The sequence below is a fragment of the Pan troglodytes genome, chromosome 3 (genome assembly GCF_028858775.2).
Source record: "Pan troglodytes isolate AG18354 chromosome 3, NHGRI_mPanTro3-v2.0_pri, whole genome shotgun sequence".
Taxonomy (NCBI): domain Eukaryota; kingdom Metazoa; phylum Chordata; class Mammalia; order Primates; family Hominidae; genus Pan; species Pan troglodytes.
In genome coordinates this window covers 126,025,794-126,046,748 of record NC_072401.2, presented here as the reverse complement: position 1 = coordinate 126,046,748, position 20,955 = coordinate 126,025,794, and positions in this window count along the sequence as shown.

The following is a 20,955-nucleotide window of genomic DNA, read 5'->3' as shown; positions in this document are numbered from 1 at the left end:
CTACATCAACCTTAGTCTAAAATGAACACAAACCTCAATGAGTGAAGACTCCTTATCAGCCTCTGATGCATATGTAGCTGAGCACAAAATCAACTTTTGTCATTTTTAAACCAGTAGATTTTGGAGCTGCTTGTCAATATCATAATCTAGGTTATATTGACTAATATAGATCCTCATGAAAGCTGTAACTCAGAGTGATAGTAAGAAGCTTTTTATTCTTTCTAATGGAATGCTGCAGCAAGCCCTCAGTGCTTTCAGGAGCTGAGTCAGGCTTGGATCCCCTGGGATGGGGCATTTTGGATTTTGTTTTCTCCCAGAGTCAAACTCTGGCTGACTTTGTTTGCTTTTGAAGCTAGATCCCACCAGCTCAGGCTACAGTGTGGTGTTTCTATTCCACTTTTGGTACATAAAGATATTTATATTGTTTATGGATATTTATTTTGATGTTTTAAAAATTATTTTACCTCTCATTGATGTGTTTGGCATGGAGAGAGGATTTAAAACAGGCTTTCAAAGTGTCACCTCCTCCTACACTTTTTATGGGTTTCAACTTTCAAATCCTCATGTCAAGTCAAGCATTTGCCAACACTAGGGTAGAAAAATATATTCAAGTTCTATAATAAGTCAGGATTTTTCTAACCAAGGCATTATTAACATTTTGGGTTGGATCATTCTTTGTTGTAGAAGGCTGTCTTGTACATCGTAGGTTGTACGGCAGCATCTCTGGCTTCTACCCAGTAGATTCCATTAGCCATGCTTCTCCATTCCCCCGAGTCTCAACAATCACAATGTCTCCAGACATTGACAAATGTCCTCTGGAGAAAGAGAGCATAATCACTACCAGCTGAGAACCAGCTGAGAATTCAGTGACCTGAATAACTCCAAAAGAAGAGTATCAAAAATGTATTTAGTCATTACTAGAATAATTATTAAGAATAAAGACTCTTTAGATAATTGGGAATATGTATATATTTCAAATTTATATATGTGTGTGTGTGTGTATCAGATGGACCCTTTTTTTTTTTGCCAAAAAAGTTATCTTACCATTTTATTACATATTTCACAAAAAGAGTAGTAACTAACAATTCAAGATATAATGTATTAGTTGCCATAAGCATGCCAGAGAGAGAGTTCCTGTGGCACATGGGTATCAGTTGGTGTCTTCCTGTGCCTTATTAGGATGGACAACTCATTTCCATTTACCTGGGACTTTCTCAGTTTAAGCACTGATTGCTTAACACCCAGGAAAGCCCAAAGGCAAACAGATGTATGTTCACTGCTAGAGACTTACTGTTTATGCCCCACCCTCAACCTCCCTTCCAAAATTTGTATTCTGAAACCTAATGGCCAATAAGAAGGTATTTGAAGGTGGAGTCTTTGGGAGGTAATTAGGTCATGAGCACTCACCCTCATGAATGGCATAAGGTATTAGTACCCTTATGAAAGAGACCCCAGAAAGCTCCCTGACCTTTCTACTATGCAAAATGCAGCAAGAAGACAGCCATCTATAAACGAGGAAGTGGCTCTCACCAGACACTGAATCTGCAAGCACCTTGACCTTGGACTTTCCAGCCTCCAAAACAGAGAATTAAATTTCTATTGTTCATAAGCCACTCAGTCTATGGTATTCTGTTATACCAGCCCAAATAGAAAAGACAGCTATCCTACAATAAGGGGTAACAATTCTATCAGTGTGTGCCAGTGGAAAGTTCATGTTAACCTTAAGAATCTGGCTAAATTTTAAGGAAAAGATACTTCTTTATCCACCTCTAGCTCCTATTTCCTGCTTTTTATGAATTTTACTTTTTGCATTAAATCTTAAGGCTCTTTATTAATTTCCTTATTGCCATTTAAACAAATATAGACTTTATACTCTATCTCAAAATAAAAGAGAAAGAAAACGTTCAAAATGCCTTTTGTGTAGAGTAGAATCTCTTGAATTTACACATTTGAATATCACAGAAACATAATTTAAAATAGAATATCAGATATGCCAGCTTTTAAAATTTCCAACATAAATCTGCCATGTTTTACATGCATTTACTTTCTCTTTTCTATTGAACCCCACACCCCAACACACACCCCTGCCACACTCCCTTCTCTTTTCTCTCCTTCTCTTCCTGCTTATTCTTATCAGAGTATTTTAACTCATGAGTCTATTTCCGTAACTCCGGAAATCTATCACCTCAAGGTCTCACTGTTTTCTTCAGTTATTCTATCAAAGATTCTTTGTTTTCTATGCACAAATAGAGACTTTCCTCAGATGAATTCTGGAGTGTTTAGTAAAATAATGTTTCTTTCACCTTATCAAACATGTTATATGAATTTGTAGAAGGAAGAAAGTGTTCTGGCTAGCGATTACAGAAGACATTTTTCCCATGAGAAGAAACAAAAACAACAAAGGCACGGTGGTGAGATAAGGCGTAGTCTAGCATGGCTGGAGAGGAGGATCTGTGGAAGGAGATATGTTTAGGAGATTAGGTTGGGAATACTTGAGAGAGGTTAAATGCCAGTGATAGACTTGGGAATATATTTCACAAGAAGTAAAAAACCACTGAGTAATTTTAAGTAGTTAGATTAAAACTTCTATATATTAAGCCAGCAAACAATCATCTTTCCTTTATTTCATTCACTTTTATATTACCTTCTTATTGGTTAACCTAGAATATATGCTCAATATTTAACACTGTGATAGTGCAATTGCCTCTTTGGTAGAAATTTTACATTATCTTTTCTCTTTGCATTGCCTAGAGTGGTCTGAAATTGATATAAAATGTAAATTAAGTTTCCTGAGTAATCTTTATCAATTAATGTTATTATCAGAAAATTTACCATCCAATATATTGTGCATTCCTTTTTTATTTGAAAAAAAAATGCTATTATTAGGAACCCCAAACAAAATGCAACTGAATAAAAGAAAAACTTCTAAAGTAGTAATACCACCTAGTTTCTATTTTCCCTCTGGCAAACCAGACTTTTTCCTCTAAAAACAAAATAAAGTATATCAAGGTAAGGTATTTAAAAACTTTACATTTCATGTACTCTTAAGCTTTTCAGGGTAATATTCAGTAACATTTTAGATTCTCCTTTGCCATGTCAGAGTTCACATGGGATTTCATTCAGAAAATAATTGAAACCATTTTCTGTCTATAAATTCCCAAGCGTACTGTGGAAAAGTTATTTGCAGTCTGTTGAATCATCAATCAGCAAGAGTTTTTGCTTCTCTCTGATTTTAGTTCTTCGTCAAGGAATCATTTTTGCTGAATTTTGTATTATATATATGTGTAAAATATATACACACACGTGCATACCTCAATAATGAATATTTTTACCCTCTTGCTACTTTTGGTCTTTTTTTCTGTCCTTTGTTCATTTATACACATAATTTTGAGCTAGATCTCCAGAAAATATCATACTCATTTTGTTAGCTGAATATCACTAAGCTTCCAGTGTTTTCCATCTGCATGTGTACATTTTTTCTTACAATAAATGAAACAGAATAAAATTAAAAATACAATACTGCAAAATGTACCCACAAAGAGACCAAAGTCTTACACCTATATCCGTGTTCCATATTCCTTTAAATAAAAACTCAATACTAAATTTCCCCTTAAGCAAAATTCAATTGAGAAAGAAAACAACACATACTGCATTTTCCTAGTGTCACTGAACTATAAAGGAATCACCATTAAGGTACTCATATTGTGTTAAACATTTTTTCTCCCTAACCATTAATTTACTTTAATGGATAAAAGAGAAAGAACGAAAAAAAATTTCCATTGCCTCACTAATATAATTACTAAGCTTTTGCAATGGCTCCAAGGTAAAAGCAATAAAATTATGACCAATATACAACAAATATATGTGGCCAAATTGCTTGAGATATCCATTATATCCAATTTTTTTGTGTTTCTTTATGTAGGTCTGACTTTCACATAATAGGGCAACAATGATTATTCTGAACATTGTTCCCTTAACCAGCTCATAGGCTAAAAATTCCACTTTCTCAATTAACCTTTGAGAGCACCCAGAGCCATTTAATTTGCTATTTCTGAAATGTTGCTTGTTAGGAGAAAAAAATTGCCATCCTCATGAATCATTTGCACCCATGCTGGCAGGACAGGATTCCGGCATAGTTCCATCTGGGTCTAGCTTATTTTCTGAATATCTCTTTCAGTTAGTCTTTTCTTTGTGTGCTAGCATCTTCTTCAAGCTGTTTCCCAATATTGTTGGAAGGTGGAGACTAGCAGCTATTGGGGGCAATATTGTTCATATCTCAAGAGCAAGCCAGCAGTATTAATTTCTTCAATCACCAAAGTCCTGAAATTCACACTGATTGGACTGTCCCTGAATCAATGCCCGTGATCAGGCAACTGTAACATGCTCACTTACTAACCCTGGATTATCTGAACATTTGGCTATTGCTAGTTAGATAGGAATAGCCTGACTGGTTTAGATAAAGGATTCATGCCAGGGCTAAGTGTTGAGCTAAACCCACCAAATGAAATGCTGCTACACAGTGGGACACAGAGAAATTGGCTGTTGAGAGGAAAGCACACAGTATGTTTTTGTCACTGATCAGGTTTTCCAGGCAGATTCTGAGAGCGAGGTTTAGTTTATTGGCATCTCTAATAAACTGTTTATTAGAGAGTTCCCTTGGGATCAACACCTGTAAAGAGAGGGGAGGAAAGCTGGAGTGGGGAGAGCAGCAGGCCTAATGACAGGTTTTACCGACCCTATGAAGAGTTCTGAAGCCAGAGTCATCCTTCAGTGGGTCAAAGGGTCAGACTTTTATTCTCCCATGTAGATCAGCCACCAGATGTGGCGGACTGGGAAAGGGGTGTGACTTTGGTAGCTCTCAGCAGGTGAGGCAATTCCTGAAGCGCTGAGAGCACACCTAGATGCTGGGGCAGCAAGTCCTTCACCAAAGGGAAATGTGGGTAGTACCTCCCCTAGAAACATGTGACACGTGAAACTCTGTACATAGACATGTATGCATATGCATATAATGCACTGGTTAAACTCTGAAAAGTCATTATTTTTCAAGATGACAATGCAGCTCAGAGATTGGTTTTATTAATTCTTCCAGCTGATCAGAGCTTGATTGACTCAGAATGTAACATTTTTCCTTTACTTGTACAAGCATTCCAAGTTAATCTTAAATCTTGAAGAGGCAAAACACAGGGTCAAAATTGATATTGGAAACATCGGTCCACTTTACGTTTTAGCTTTGCAAGCCAAACACGAGTTTTTGGGTTACAAAACAAAACCAAACAAAAAAACAAACAAACTATGCAACACCATAACATCACCCTCCTCCAGACTAATAAAATGAACAAAAATAGCTTTAAATCAAGAAGAAAAAGAAAAAGAAAAAGAATTCTTTTATAAGCAGCAACCAAATAAGGACACAAGAACAAAGTGAAGCCATAAATCTCAAAAAGCAAAGTTAAAAAATGAAACAGAAGACTCTAATAGGATAGTTGTCAGCTCCCTTGCTCCCCAAAACAACACTGAAAAAAGGAATGACTACAAAATCCTCTGAATTCTCACTAAAATCTTCCATTTAGAAAAATGTAGACTGGACCGGGCGCAGTGGCTCACACCTGTAATCCCAGCACTTTGGGAGGCTGAGGCCAGTGGATCACGGGGTCAGGAGTTTAAGACCAGTCTGGCCAAGATGGTGAAACCCTGTCTCTACTAAAAATACAAAAATTAGCCAGGCTTGGTGGCAGGCACCTGTAATCCCAGCTGCTAGGGAGGCTGAGGCAGAGAATTGCTTGAACCTAGGGGGCAGAGGTTGCAGTGAGCCAAGATCGTACCATTGCATTTCAGCATGGGCGACAGAGCAAGACTCCATCTCAAAAAAAAATAAAAAAAGAAAAATGTAGACTGGGTATAAGCCCTTTCAATATTTTTTCTTCCCTTACTGTTCTGTATAGTTTGAATTTTTATAATAAATTAACATATTATTTTATTTAAATGACTATTTATGTAAAACATCAAAATAAGGATTAAAAACTTACTCTATGTGTCCGTTAAATAGTACCTACTTAAAATTGTCAGCCTGATACATGAGAATGTGAGGGCTGATCTTGGCCAATGTATATTCTGCTAATTGATTTGCTTCAGTAGATAGACCTCCAAAAAAAATTTATTTATTTATTTAGAGACAGAGTCTCACTCAGTTACCCAGGCTGGAGTGCAATGGTGCAATCTCAGCTCACTGCAACCTCTGCTTCTCGAATTCGAGTGATTCTCCTGCCTCAGCCTCTGGAATAGCTGGGATTACAGGCACATGCTACCACAACAGGCTAATTTTTGTATTTTTAGTAGAGATGGGTTTTCACCATGTTGGGCAGGCTGGTCTTGAACTCCTGACCTCAAGTGATACACCTGCCTCGGCCTCCCAAAGTGCTGGGATTACAGGCATGAGCCACCATGCCCGGCCAAATTTTTTTTATTTAAAATGAGTAATAGAAATTATATATCAGTTTTCTGCAGGAGCTTATTCTAAATAAATGAAAATGTGTCTTATATATCACTTTATTATTTCAGCAATATACACTGATATAATAAATTTTCTTTCCCAAGACCTTTATGTTACACTTTTCTATAGTTCTTTAGTCTAGGTAGTTTGAGTGACAAATCAAAACACTTATTTGTTCAATTTTCACAGCCATGTGTTCTTACCCTCCCAATCTTGTAGAGTGTGAACATCATCCACTCTCATCATTCATTTTAAAATTTTGCCTAGCACTGTGCAGAGCATTGTGGGAAATCCAGGAAACAGTATCTACTCCCAGTAAGCTCAGAACAGGCCCCTGGTAGCTATTGTGTCTGCCAATAACAAATGTTCCACAGGTAACTACTAGCTGGGATGTCCCCCAAGGATACTCCTCGAGGTCCCATTATGTATTACAAAAACCAAACTTTCAGGTCTCAACATAATGGTCCTAGAAGCCTACCAAGTAAACATTCAAGGGATATGGGAACACAGGTTTAGCAGATGATTCTTCTCTCTCTACTCTCCCTCTTCCCTCGATCATGTTTCTAAGCAGCTGAACATAAAGAAAAATAAGTTGGGGAGGCGGTAGGTGTAAAGAGGTTGGAAGAAAAAAAAAAAAGAAAAGAAAAGAAAATGTGGCTAAAAGAGGAAGAAGAATGCCTGTAACTAAATCCAGTCCTCAAAGACCACTCTACGCTAAGGTTATTCGATCATCATCACTGACTATGAGTGCCAGGAGACCTAAGTTGAAGTGACAGATGTACCATTAACTCCTTCTGTGACTTGGGCAATCTATGTGGCCTCTTCATACCTTAATTTCCTTGTTTGTAAATTGGTGATAGATAAGGGCCTAGTATTTTTTAGGGTTAATAAGAGAACTGAGTACATGAAAGCACTTTATAAATGGTAGCATGCTATAAAAACATAAATGCAAGTGGATGTTCCAGTTGTACCCAGCCCGAACTAATTTAGAATCAGTTTGCCTAATCAGTGGGATGATGACTACTCCAGAAAGCTATTTGCATGTGTTGTGGGTGGGCAGAAGGTATTTTACTTTCAGGCTGAAGGAGAAAAGAGAGACAGAAAGAGAGAACCCAGACGTTAGGGCTAGTCTAGGAAATGGAAGTGAAAACGGAGAATTGAGAGTGTCTTTTTTCAGTCAGTATAACAAGCTTTTTATCCCCAGTGGTGGTAAGAATTAAAGCAAATACTGAAGAAGACATTTACATGAAATTCTCTGTTTTTCTACGTGCTAACGTGGTTTCCTGGCTCAAGCGACAAAATGTGGCAGTAGGCTCACTGTTTCCACAACCATCATAGATCCCCACCGGTATTGAGGTCCAAGCTTGGCCAGCAGGCAAGAATGGAGGTGCCTAGTGTGAAATCCAAACAGATGATGGCACCCAGCCAACACACAATCCCATGCAGGGCACCAGTGGAAGGGGTAGTCCACTTGCAAGTGGACTGCAGAAAGCATACTTTCTCAAGGAAGCTAGATTTGAGAGTAGAATAAGATTTGCTTCTGAGCATATTCAAAATTTTCCAGCAGCCAGAGGTCTTACATTAGCAAATACCTAAAACTAAGACATTTTAAGTATGGATTTTTTTTTTTTTTTTTTTGAGATGGAGTCTCGCTGCTTTGTCTCCCAGGCTGGAGTGCAGTGGCGCGATCTGAGCTCACTGCAAGCTCCGCTTCTGAGGTTCACGCCATCCTCCTGCCTCAGCCTCCCAAGTAGCTGGGACTACAGGCACCCGCCACTTCGCCCAACTAATTTTTTGTATTTTTAGTAGAGACGGGGTTTCACCGTGTTAGCCAGGATGGTCTCGATCTCCTGACCTCATGATCTGCCCGCCTTGGCCTCCTAAAGTGCTGGGATTACAGGCGTCAGCCACCGCGCCTGGCCTTTAAGTATGGATTTTAATGTTTGTGCCTTCCAGTGAGTGAGGCTTGAGAATTTAATTAGAATAGCATATATATATGTGTGTATATGTGTGTGTGTGTGTAAATATATATATATATAGATATAACTTGTACAACAGGATTTCCCTGTTATTTTCTCATGTATGAATTATATCTTTATTTTATGGATTTAATCTTTTATGGAAAATAGAACATCTAAACATGATTGAATCTATGTAAAGAATGACATATTTTATTGTACCTTGCACATCTAGTGCAATGGAAATTATGTCCTGAAATCCAAACTACTTAAGGATTTTCTTTTTTGGGGGGGTGGGGGCGGAGGGGTGGATGTTGGGAGGGTTTTTTTTTTATTTTTTTTTAATTATTATACTTTAAGTTCTAGGGTACATGTGCACAACGTGCAGGTTTGTTACATATGTGTACATGTGCCATGTTGGTGTGCTGTACCCATTAACTCATCATTTAATTTTGAAGCTGTAAATACTCTTTCTTCAAATGAAATATCCTGTTGAATTCCAATATGTATCTCAATTGAAAACCAGCATAATGAGCAAAGAAAATATCATTACCCTTAGTTTGACACTAGAGTTCTTCTTATTGAGAACTGTGTTTTCTTGAGAAAAAAAACTATAGCAAGTGCTGGAAAGTTCTCTGCTTTCCCTTTCCTCACAGAAGTTTTGTATATTGGCTGCAGCTGAGCAGAAGCATAAGTCAGGAAAGAAGTTTGTGTTCCTAGGGCAATCTGGGAACAAAAAAGTAGGGGATCTACTCAAGTTAGAAACACATGGGTTCTGCAATATTTTTTAATGTGTAAATCAGTGAAGCTTATCAGCCTATGGAGGTCAGAAACAACATGTAAGTACCCCAAAATCGAGAGTGGGAGGTAGTCTTGAGCTAATAAAACACACAATGAAAGTTGACCTTGATGTTGGAAGCATATGCGGGACACCAGATATTCATCCTTTGGTCAGTGTCAGTCAATCTGGGTAGCTGCTGAACCATCTTCATAGAAAAAAGTGGGTAAAACAGTAAGTTGGATGATCTTTAAAGTTCTTTCCAGAAGGAAGGACTAAACTGGGTTTTGTAGGTTTAGTGTGAGACTTTTAGTTTTCGTTGTGTTTTGTTGTTGTGGTTTATAACAAGTTCAAGGATCGTACTCTTGGGTTGTTTCTACCTCAAACCCCATCCCCACGAATATGTTTAAACTACATTAAATCTGATTTGTCATAAGTCACTTTTCTGTTCCACCTTCTTTTTCAGGCTTAAGACTCTATGTAGGCAAGTACTACAATCACTTAACATTACAATCATAATAAACCTAAGTATTTTCTTGCAGATGTGGAAATAAGCCTTTGATCTGACATACAAACTACCCTTATGAATGAAGTTTTTCACTTAGTCATTTTTTTCAGTGTTTACTATGTTCAGTGTACTATGGGAAAGGCAAGAAATGTCATGGCTTCACGTATGATAAGTTTCCAGTCAGGAGAGTTCTTACAACATGATATGATGCATATTACAAAATCAATATAAAAATGCTATGAAAACACAGTGAAGAAAAATAACAAAATCTGTCTAGAGAAGCTGTCACCTGCCAGAAGCAATTTTCCAGATGAATCTTAAAGAATGAGTTGGAGTTAGTCATATAGAGAAAAGAGGAGAGAGACGATGAAGGATTGAGGAAGGTGTATACAGTCTGGACAGAAGGACTAGCACGGACAGAGGCAGGGAGTCATGATGTCGCCCAACATAGTAGCCATTTAATTGACAATTGCCAGGCCTACCAAATGAGGAAAAATATAAAGCTCGCTTGACAAGACTTTATTTTTAGAAATAAAACCAAACAAAAAATTCCAACTTTTTGTTAATTATTATTGAATTTTTATATTACTTACCCCCAGAGAATATAACACACAGTCTCATTGTATTGTCCTATTCTATTCCCAGGGACAACTTTTAGACTCAGGCAAATCTCTTATTGAAATTTTGCCAACTGTTTGGGCAGCAAATAGCAGTAGTAGACATGACACCAGAAATATGACATTGTAAAGTTTTCTGGCTATATTTAAGAGAAATGGCTTAAATCAAGTCGGGTTTCAACATGTTTACACAAAATGAGCCTTCAACCATTTAAAATTTCACCCATGATAATTATAATTCTGTATGTTTTTGAAGGCTTTATAGTTCAACTCTAACACTTTGCTCAAGGCTGACACTCGGGCTTTCCCTTCAAAACCTCATAAGAACTAGAATCAGGTAAAACCAGTTTAGCAGACTTTATAGAGGGTGAGTTACAATCTCCTATACCATCCCATACTCCAAACACTTACCCCTAAATTGATGGGTGCTGCTGCTGGAATGTCAACATTCCCAGAAATACTGTCAACAAAAGCAGGGCTGGTCTCCAAGATATTCAAAACAAGTAACTCAATAAGTACTATTTTGAAATATGAATTGTTTACAGCTGATTTTGAAATTATTGACCATATGTAATTTTATTTATCTGGTTGTTCTCAAAGAGAAACCCTGTCAATTTTGTGGACTGATAATGTATCATTTCTTTCTTAAATGATAGGTCATGAAAAAATTTGAGGACTGTGGAATTGCCTGGAAAGTCATATAAAAATATAATCATTTGTAACTTTAACAAAGAAAATGAGTATTGGCAAAACCCCACAGGCAATCATGAAATTAAAAACTGGAAGAAGATAGGCATCTCATTTTTGTTCATTTTAAAATACCTATAGAAAGTAGTTCTTTAGTAGATGGAGTAAACTTCAATATATCATTTCAGAGGCACAGAATTTTATGCTGGAGAGGACTTCTCTTATCATCTATACCATTTTATACATGAGTAACCGGGATCCAGAAAAAAGGACAGGCCTAAATTCACCCAGGATTTTTACTAGAAGGGCTGCACCCTTGACTACTAGTATTAAGGTTTCGACATAAATTACATAGAGGAGTAACTTTTGGAAATATTTACATATGCTTTTTACCTGTCCCATCTTTTTAACTAGGACACTCCTCCATTCAGTATAGAAGAGACATGAGGCTACCAAATCTTTAAGAAATCAAATTTTCAGGGGAGAAAAATTCTTACTTTTCCACTGAACATATACATCTAGATGAAAGAATGAATAGACTGTAGAATAATATATCTTTAGGGAGAGCCCATTCTTTACTCCCCCATTACCTCCCCTTCTGCTATATAACAACGAAAAAAAAAATCAAGATTTGAGTGAAAGGAGAACATTGAAAGGAGGACAACTGGGAAGCAGACTGTACTAATGTCTCCAAAATGAAGATAATAAATCAATAGACAAGTTTGGAGATTTTAAAGCAAAGAGGATTCTATGCCTGCTCACAAGAAAGCAGTATCCATGAAGGAACAGGAGAGCAAAAAAAAAAATGGCTTCCTGGAGTATTAGAGGCAGTGAAGGACTAAGGCAGTGTCATAGTCAGGCCTGCAGCCAGTGCAGTCTGCAAGATTCAAACCTTTCCCCAAACTCCTGAAGGACTTAGAAGCCCACTGAGATAGACAGCCAACAGACCCAGAGATCTCATGGTAGGACAAGGGATGGTACTGGCAGAAAGGCATGTAGATCTGACAACTAAGAGCTCAGAGAGTGGCTGCTGGGCAGACCAGATGATATACACCTCCAGGCATGCCAGAGAGCCCAGAAAACAACCAAGGCCCAGCATCACCCAGCAACTTCTACAAGCACTCCCACTAGCTATAGGCTGACTTGTGTCCCCCCGAAAATTCCTATGTTGAACTCCTATCTCCTATACCTCAAAATATGACCATATTTGGAGACAGGGTCTGTAAAGAGGTAATTAAGTTAAAACGAGGTCACTAGCATGGACCCTAATTCAACATGAGTGACATCCTTATAAGAGGAAGACATTTGGGGACAAAGGGGGAACTCTCTGTGAACATGAAGAAGCCATCAACAAGGCAAGGAGAGAGGCCCCAGAAGAAACCATCCCTACCAATATTTTGATCTCAGATTTCTAGCCTCAAGAACTGTGAAAAAATAAAATTCTGTTGATTACATCATCCAGTTTGTGATACTTTATTATGTCATCCCTTATAAACCAACAAACCACCCTTAACCCAGGTGCCATTCTAAGGAAAAGACATCTAAGATATGATTCATAATCTGACTGTGGTTAAATCCCCTAAAACTGAACCTCTTAGAAATTACAAGATTAGGCCGGGCGCAGTGGCTCACACCTGTAATCCCAGCACTTTTTTTTTGGAGGCCGAGGTGGACGGATCACAAGGTCAGGAGTTAGAGATCAGCCTGGCCAATATGGTGAAACCCCATCTCTACTAACAATACAAAAATTAGCCAGGCATGGTGGCGGGCACCTATAGTCCCAGCTATTCAGGAGACTGAGGCAGGAGAATCACTTGAACCCAGGAGGTGGAGGTTACAGTAAGCCAAGATCACACCACTGCGCTCAGCCTGAGCGACAGAGTGAGACTCCATCAAAAAAAAAAAAAAAAAAATTACAAGTTTATAGTTCTTTCATCAACTGAAATCACAATAGTGATTTGGGTAAGGAATATTAAAAAAAAAAAAAAAAGCTACAGCTTACAGAATCCTGTATGGCAATGATCATTTGAACACTATGTTTACTGGCATTATCAATATATTAACTTCATGGGAAATTATTACTTTCTAGATACCTTTTTTTGTTTGTTTGTTTGTTTTTTACAGATCTGAGAAATCTGAACCAAACCCCTTTGCTTTATTATTCTCGTCCTACAATCCTCTTTCTATTATCTCATTCTGCACCTCAGAGGCTATTAATTTTGTAGGGAATTTACTTTAGATACATTGTACAAAGTCAAAGATATAAAATAAGCAGCTACTTACTGAACTCTGTAATTTTAAAAACAGTACAACAATCCCTATTCATAAAAATACTTTCCATATTAGTTTATTGAAAGACTAGTGCTATAGATTGTTGGCTTAGACAGTTAAATGGTTAATACATTAGGACAAGGTGTTTTAAATAGTTAAACATTTTTTGGTTGTTAGTTTGACTACACTTCCATTTCTAAGTCAATAAGGTATTTGTCAAACATGGATGACCATATGAATAAAATTCTGGAGTAAATAAGAATAGCAGATTACTCTAACACTAGGAAAATTTTTGGCCTTAGGCAATTTACTAACTTTCTCTAAGCTCTCACTGCCACATATATAAAATGTAGGTAACAGTACAATGTAAAATATAGGCTTGTCATGAGTATAAATTGGATGGCTCTGAAAACATAGAGTAAATGATTGAATTAAGTAAGAAATTAGTTTGAAATATCAATTAAGACCAGATTATAGAATATTTTTTACATCTAAACTGGATTTTGCACTTGACTTTTGGTAAGAATGAATGTTAATAGAGAAATGTTCTAGCTAAGAAGACTTGGTCTCTATATATTATAACTACAGTTTGAGAATAATTACTAATAGTTTATCTCTTGAATTCTGTGTGCAGTGGGACAAAGTATCATGACACCTGTCATCTTAGGGTAAATCTTAGTCATATATTCTACTTTTCTACTCTAGGAAATTATTATCCTAGTTGCAAATGTAAATTGTATCACAGACACCAAGCTATCTCTTCAAGAATAAAGGACTTATTCCTCTACATGCTGGGACTGCTGATAGCAGAAATTTGTTGGTTGTCTGCCATTTGGGATAACTGCTTTACCCAAATTTTCAGTCCTAGAAGTAACTTACATCTAATGACTGATGAAGGGGTCACCTGTGAGCAACTGACGAAAGAGGCAGAAACAAATCTTGATTAATGGGTTCGCTCAGTATGTGGGTACAACTTGGAAATGGCTGGAAGCTACACTTCAAAGAAGGTAATCTTGAAAGAAGATAGTGAGAAAAAAATCCTTCCACACAGTAGAGCTGTACGCAATACAGTTGGTCACCTGCACTGTGTAGAAAGCGAATAGGCACCAAATAACCAGGTCAACAAAACTATCAACCAGTGACCTCAGCTAATGTGTTTCATCAGATATCCCAGTGCTGGAACAATAGATGCATACTTGGAAGCCATAGTGGTAGGGATGGAGGCTAAGCTCCCATTTACAGCAGTAGACTAAGTACTGCCATTGAGGCATATTCAAGTCAGCAATGGAAAACAATGATGAGCCTCAATGTGGAACAAACCCTCCTTTTGGCAGCACACTGACTACACTGACCCCTTCTACCTAGGAAGTGGCAATGGTTTATTTTGATAGGAATATACTTATAGTCTCATTATAGGTGTGTATTGTCGGACTTCAGGTTTGTAGCCATCAGCACTATCTGAGATTCTAAAGACTAATTCACCAGCAGCACAGAACTACTTTATAGCAAAAGACATGCAGAGCAAAGGTGTGAGCAGAGACCATGAGATTTGTTGGTTATATTATGTACTATCCTACCCATAAGCTCTGGCTAATAAAGTGATGGAAAGAGATGGTGAAAGCATAGTTGGAGCACCAGCTTAGACACAGTAACTTGGGAGTATGGGGTGCCATGTTCCAGGATGCAAGGCATTCTAAATCAATGGATTTTATATGGTGCTATATCTTTAAGGGATAGAATACTTGGACCCAGAATCTAAGTGCTAGGGAGAGGGGATACTCTGCTATCACAGCTAGTGACACTTTTGGGGAATGTGTGTTTTCCATTTCTACAACTGTGAACTATGAAAGTTTATAAGTCCTCCTTCCCAAAGAGGAAACACTTCAATCAGGGGACACAAAAATAGTTCCATTTAACTATAAAGATCAGTTGCAACTGGGTCAGTGTTCCAGCACTGGGATATCTGATATTTTTATGAATAGGGATTGTTGTCATTTTGGTTTCCTTATGCCAAGAGACCAGGAATCAACAAGAAGACTCACCATCATAGAAGGGATAGTTGATCTTGATAACCCGGTAGGGCTGCTGTTACACAAGGGGACAGGAAGAAATATGTTTCAACCATGGTAATCTAGTTGGGTGCCTCTTTGCATTCCTGTGCGTAACAGCTATGGTAAATAGAAAAAAGTAATGTATCAACCATGGCTAGACAGAACAGCATACAGGGCTCAGACTTCTCAGGGTTGGAGGTCTGGGTCACGTTACCAGGTGAGCCACCAAGAACAGTAGACGTTCTAGCTTGTGATCAAGGAAATCTAAAAATGATAGAGCAGGAAAGGCATAACAGTTTTGGTTCACTAATTTCTCAGGATTTCTCTTCCCCCTGCCACCCTGGAAACTGTAGGAGCTGCTCCCAGATTTAGTATAAACATGTGATTCTGAGTGGTGCAGTGAACTGCTGTGGCTGCTGTAACTGTTATCTAATTCCCCCTTCTAGAATAAACTTATTCTTTTACTTGCATAGCGTGTTTCATGTGGACATCCTTCAATTGTCAAGCCTATTTAGGAAGTACTTTGGTAAAGAGAGTTACCTCAAAGCGCACAGGTACTTCCCCAGGCAATTCACCCAATGACTAATCCACATGGGAATTTAAGACCCAAATCCCTCGCCCCAAGTCATAGCTCTGAAAGATTATCCAAGCTTTGGATCTCTCCACGGGACTTGCAGAGGCCTTTGTTGAGACTGTAACACAGCTCACTTTCTTCTATCCAATCCTGCTTCCTCCCCTTCCTTTCCATGAGCGTTGCTATAGAAACATTTTCTAATAAAGTTCCTGTGTAATCACCTTCTTCTCTGAATCTCCTTCTGGAGACCTCAGCCAAATACCACCAAACACTAACTGAAGGACAGAGAAACTTTACCAGTCTCAAGAAAAAGGAAAAAGAAGGAGAAAAGAAAGTGATGGTGGCTAAAGTTAGAAACCTACCAGAATAAGAAGGAAGAGTAGTCAAAAAGGTAAGTCAATCTGGGAATTATTTCTGTATTTCATAAAATGTAATTCTAATATATATACCAAGGTAGATTCCACTTAAAAATCTAATAATAGAAAAGAAAATTGTTTTCATCTTATTCCTACTTGTAATATTGAATAACAATTTACTGAGAGTGTTGGGATAATAATGGAGTTATTTCTCACACCTGATTGCTCATATTTTTAATTATCTGTTTGCAAGATCCCTTGTAAAACAAGACAAACAAAACACCAATAATATTGTTCCAACATGCAAAGAATGCACAATCCAATACTATGATTTTTAAAAAGTGAAATAATTCTTTTTTCTGTGTGTTTAAAAAATAGATATTTTAAGGCACTATTAAATGTATAAAACATAATAAATTTCCCAATTTCTCTGTAAGCAGGTCTCCTACAGAAAGCTCTCATTTGATGGATAATAGTCTCAGCTAAGCATCAATGTTGTGAGTTGTAGGGAACTCTGGCCATCATGAATATGTTTGCTCAACAAATTCTTCTGAATTCTCTAAAGGGCATTTTAGATTGCATTTGGATTATAATAAAATGAATTGTAAAACATTAATATGAAAAACTAAGTTTAATTTTCTTCAAAATGTTTACTTGTTTAATTAAAAAAATAAGTTTTTTACAATTTAGCTAGTCCAGGTTTTGTTTTAAATTGTAGACTAAGAAATTTTAGGAGATTTTTTTAAATCTAAAGATTTGATATTCAAAATTATGTTGTCAAGAAAGCAATGCTGTATTTTATTAAAATGTTAATTGGAACAGAAATGTGTAAAATATTTGAGGGTTGAATTTGTTCTATATACAAGAATCTGAGAAAAATACCCTGTAAAATTTGATTTGCATTTCCTTGGGTGTGTTAGGAGACATTGTACACAAAATAAAATATTTAGTGTTTGGGAATTTGTATGCATGGGCTTTAAGCCCAGGAACATAACTGTATGTTCCTTTGTAATTTAGTCTTCCAAGAAATGATTCTTGGGCAATGATAGAAACACTGTAAGGGTAACAAAATAATTACATACACACATATATACATACACACAAATATACACAAATGATTGTTTTATCTTATAAACTTACATCTTAGTGTATCAGAAATAATTAATGGAGATACTGTATCTAAAATTCTCAACAAAGGTCAATATTTAATAGAGAGGAGGTGTTGTTATCATGCTCAAAATGAGGAAAGGCACTTTGAAATGCAGAAGAGAATTTCTTTTTCTTATGAGAACCCATTAGATTCAAATTAAATATATATATATATATATGAATGAATGATTTGGTTACTGGGCTTCTACTTAGGATTTAGAAAGTGGAAAAAAGCAACACTCCCACCGTTGTAATAAAAATAATAGAAAACCTCTACATTCACAACTTTTCTCACACTCATCAGAGAGCTGAGGTAAAAAGGCAACAAACTAAGTGAAAATCTGAGGAAAGGCAGGTGCCTCGAGTGAGTGAAGAGACACAATAACTCACTTTCCTAGAGAAGATGCCATGAGACAACAGTAAGAATCCAGCTAAAAGTTTTAATAGAGGCTAATGGCAAAGGAGTGACGGAGAGAACATTGAACTCCTGGAGGCTGTAGATACAAGGGGAATTTGTATCCATTCATAGCCATGGATCTCAGTAGATACTCAGAGAAACAACTAGGGCAAGAGGAAGCATCCCTGTGATGAGGGCTTAGAAGAGAGGATAAGCAGTCACTCTTAGGCACAATTTCGGGCCAGGCACGGTGGCTCATGCCTGTAGTCCCAGCACCTTGGGAGGCCAAGGCAGGCAGTTCATGAGGTCAGGAGATCAAGACCATCCTGGCTAACACAGCGAAATCTCATCTCTACTAAAAATACAAAAAAAAAAAAAAAAAAAAAAAAATTAGCCAGGCATGGTGGCGGGTGCCTGTAGTCCCAGCTACTTGGGAGGCTGAGACAGGAGAATGGTGTGAACCTGGGAGGCAGAGCTTGCAGTGAGCCGCAGTGAGCCGAGATTGCACCACTGCACTCCAGCCTAGGTGACAGAGCGAGACTCCGTCTCAGAGAAAAAAAAAAGAAAGGCTCAATTTCCACCTGGACCCTTGTCTATTCCTGCTATGGAACAAAAGCCCTAAACCAGTGGTACAAAGGCAAAAGGGACTGTTCCCTTAGGCCCCTCGTGAAAGCCCATTGCAATCAAGAAAAGAAGAATAAAATACTCTCAATCCTCAGCAGGAAAATATGTTGGGCCACAACTTGTAGCTTAGGAAGGCAGACTCACTGAGAAGGCCCATCCTCAAGAACTAGAAACAAAGTACCTGCCTAATATTCAAGTTAATCAGAACAACAGAGAACAACCTTCTACCACCACCACACACACACACTTTCCATCACTGAGTTAACAAATGTCAAGTATCAGGTGACAAATTCACTGTTGAGAGAGAGTCAAGAGCATAAAGAGAAACCATCTTTGAGGCACAGCACAAATGTAAGGCTGAAAGTTGTGGGTGGAGGAGACATTAAGAAAACATCTCAGACAAACCAGCCCCTACTTTAAATCTAAGGTAATGCCAGGGGAATTTGAAGTGTGTTGTATACTGAGGATAAATATATAAACAACAAAAACCAAATACAGCTTAACTACTGATGAAATTTATTAAATACTCCATAGAAGAAAATGGGTGCTCATATCTAGGCCTATACCTTTTATGTACCTCAGTCTCTACTGTCCTACACAAACTGTCAATCTTCAACAAAAAATTACAAGATGAGAAAAGAAGAAAGAAGAAAAATACTGTTGAGAAATAAAGTAAACAATAGAATAGGACTCAGTTATGATACAGGTATTATAATTATTAAATGCAGGATTAAAAATAATTATTATGAATAGGTTAAGACCTCTAGTAGAAAAGGTGGACAACATGAATGATCAGGTGGGTAATTTCAGTAGAGAGATGAAAACTATAAGAACGAAACAAAAATGCTAGAACAAAAAACAGTATGAAAGATGAGAAATGCTTTTGATGGTCTCATCAGATCATCATAGTGGAGGAATTCATCAATAAACTTGAAAACAAGTCAATACATTTACTCAAAATGAAACACGAAGGAAAAAAGGAATTAAAAGAAGAAGAGAGTATCTGTGAGCTATGGGATAATATTTAATGACCTAATAAATATTTATTTGGAATCTCAGAAGGAGAAGATACACAAGTGAGAAAAATTATTTGAAAAAATAGTGACTGAGAATTTTTCAAAAATTAATGAGATACTACACTATGTGCTGAGGATCTCAGAGGATACAAATTGGATACATTTCAAAAGAAACAAAATGCCAACAGAAACAGAAATATTCAGGTATAACTTCTCCAAACCAAAGACAAAGACAAAATGTTAAAATAAGAGAAAAAAAAATTATATTTAGCATTACAGCAGATCTTACATCAGAATCTATGCAAGACAAATGATGATGGAGTAACATTTTTAAACTGCTTATAAAAAATGTTTAATCTAAAATTCTATATACAATGAAAATGTATTTCAAAATTTTAAAAATAAAAGATTTTGTCAGACCAACAAATACTGAGTGAAAGTATTGCCAGAACTACTCAGAACTACAAAAAAGTTAAAGGAAGTTCTTCGGGCAAAGAAGTAAAATACAAATACAAAATGTGGATCTAGAAGAGGCAAAGCAAGATGGCTGAATAAAACTCTCCAGCAATCCTCCCCCTGTAGGAAAAATAAATAGAAAAACTGTCCACACAAGAAAGCACTTTCATGAGAACCAAAAATCAGGTGAGCAATCACAGTACCTGGTTTTAAACACAAGAGGCCTGGAACAGGGTAGGAAAGAAGCTTGAATAACTGACATCACTGCTCCCCTATCTGCCAGCAGTGGCCATGTGGCATGGAGAGAGATCTGTGTGCTTGGAAGACAGAGAGCAAAGTGATTGCATTGGAACTCAGTGCTGCATGTCACAGTGGAAAGCAACACAAGGTAGAATTCAGCCAGTGCCCAAGGAAGAAGCATTTAGACCAACCCTAGCTATAAGGGAATAGTCCATCCCAGCAGTCAAAACCTGAGTTCCAGCCACCACTATAGGATAAATAGCTCTGGGGTTCTAAATAAACTTGAAAGACACTCTAGGCCACAAAGACTGCTATTCCTGGGCAAGTCCCTTGTGCAATTCTGGGACTCAGAGACAGTGGACTTGGAGTGTATGTGACATAGTGAGCCACCAGCTGGGGCAGCCAAGGAAGAGAGTGACTCCGTTTGTTTGGGGGAAAGTAGGGGAAGAGAACAAGAATTTCTGTCAGGGAAATCTCTCAGATCTTATCCAATAACATCAAGGCAGTACCTCTAAAAGCCAGCAAGAGTTACCGCGTTACTGGGCTTGGGGTGCTCCCTAATGCGGATAGAGCTACAATGACCAAAAACTTAGATACAACACTCAATCCTCTTTGAATACTTTGAAAGCTTTCCCAAGAAGGACAGTTACAACTAAGCTGAGACTGTGCTGACTACTATAAATACCTCTCTCTTCAATGCCCAGACACCAGCAAATGTCCACAAGCTTCAAGACCATCTAGGAAAATGTGACCTCACCAAATGAACTAAATAGGGAACCAAGG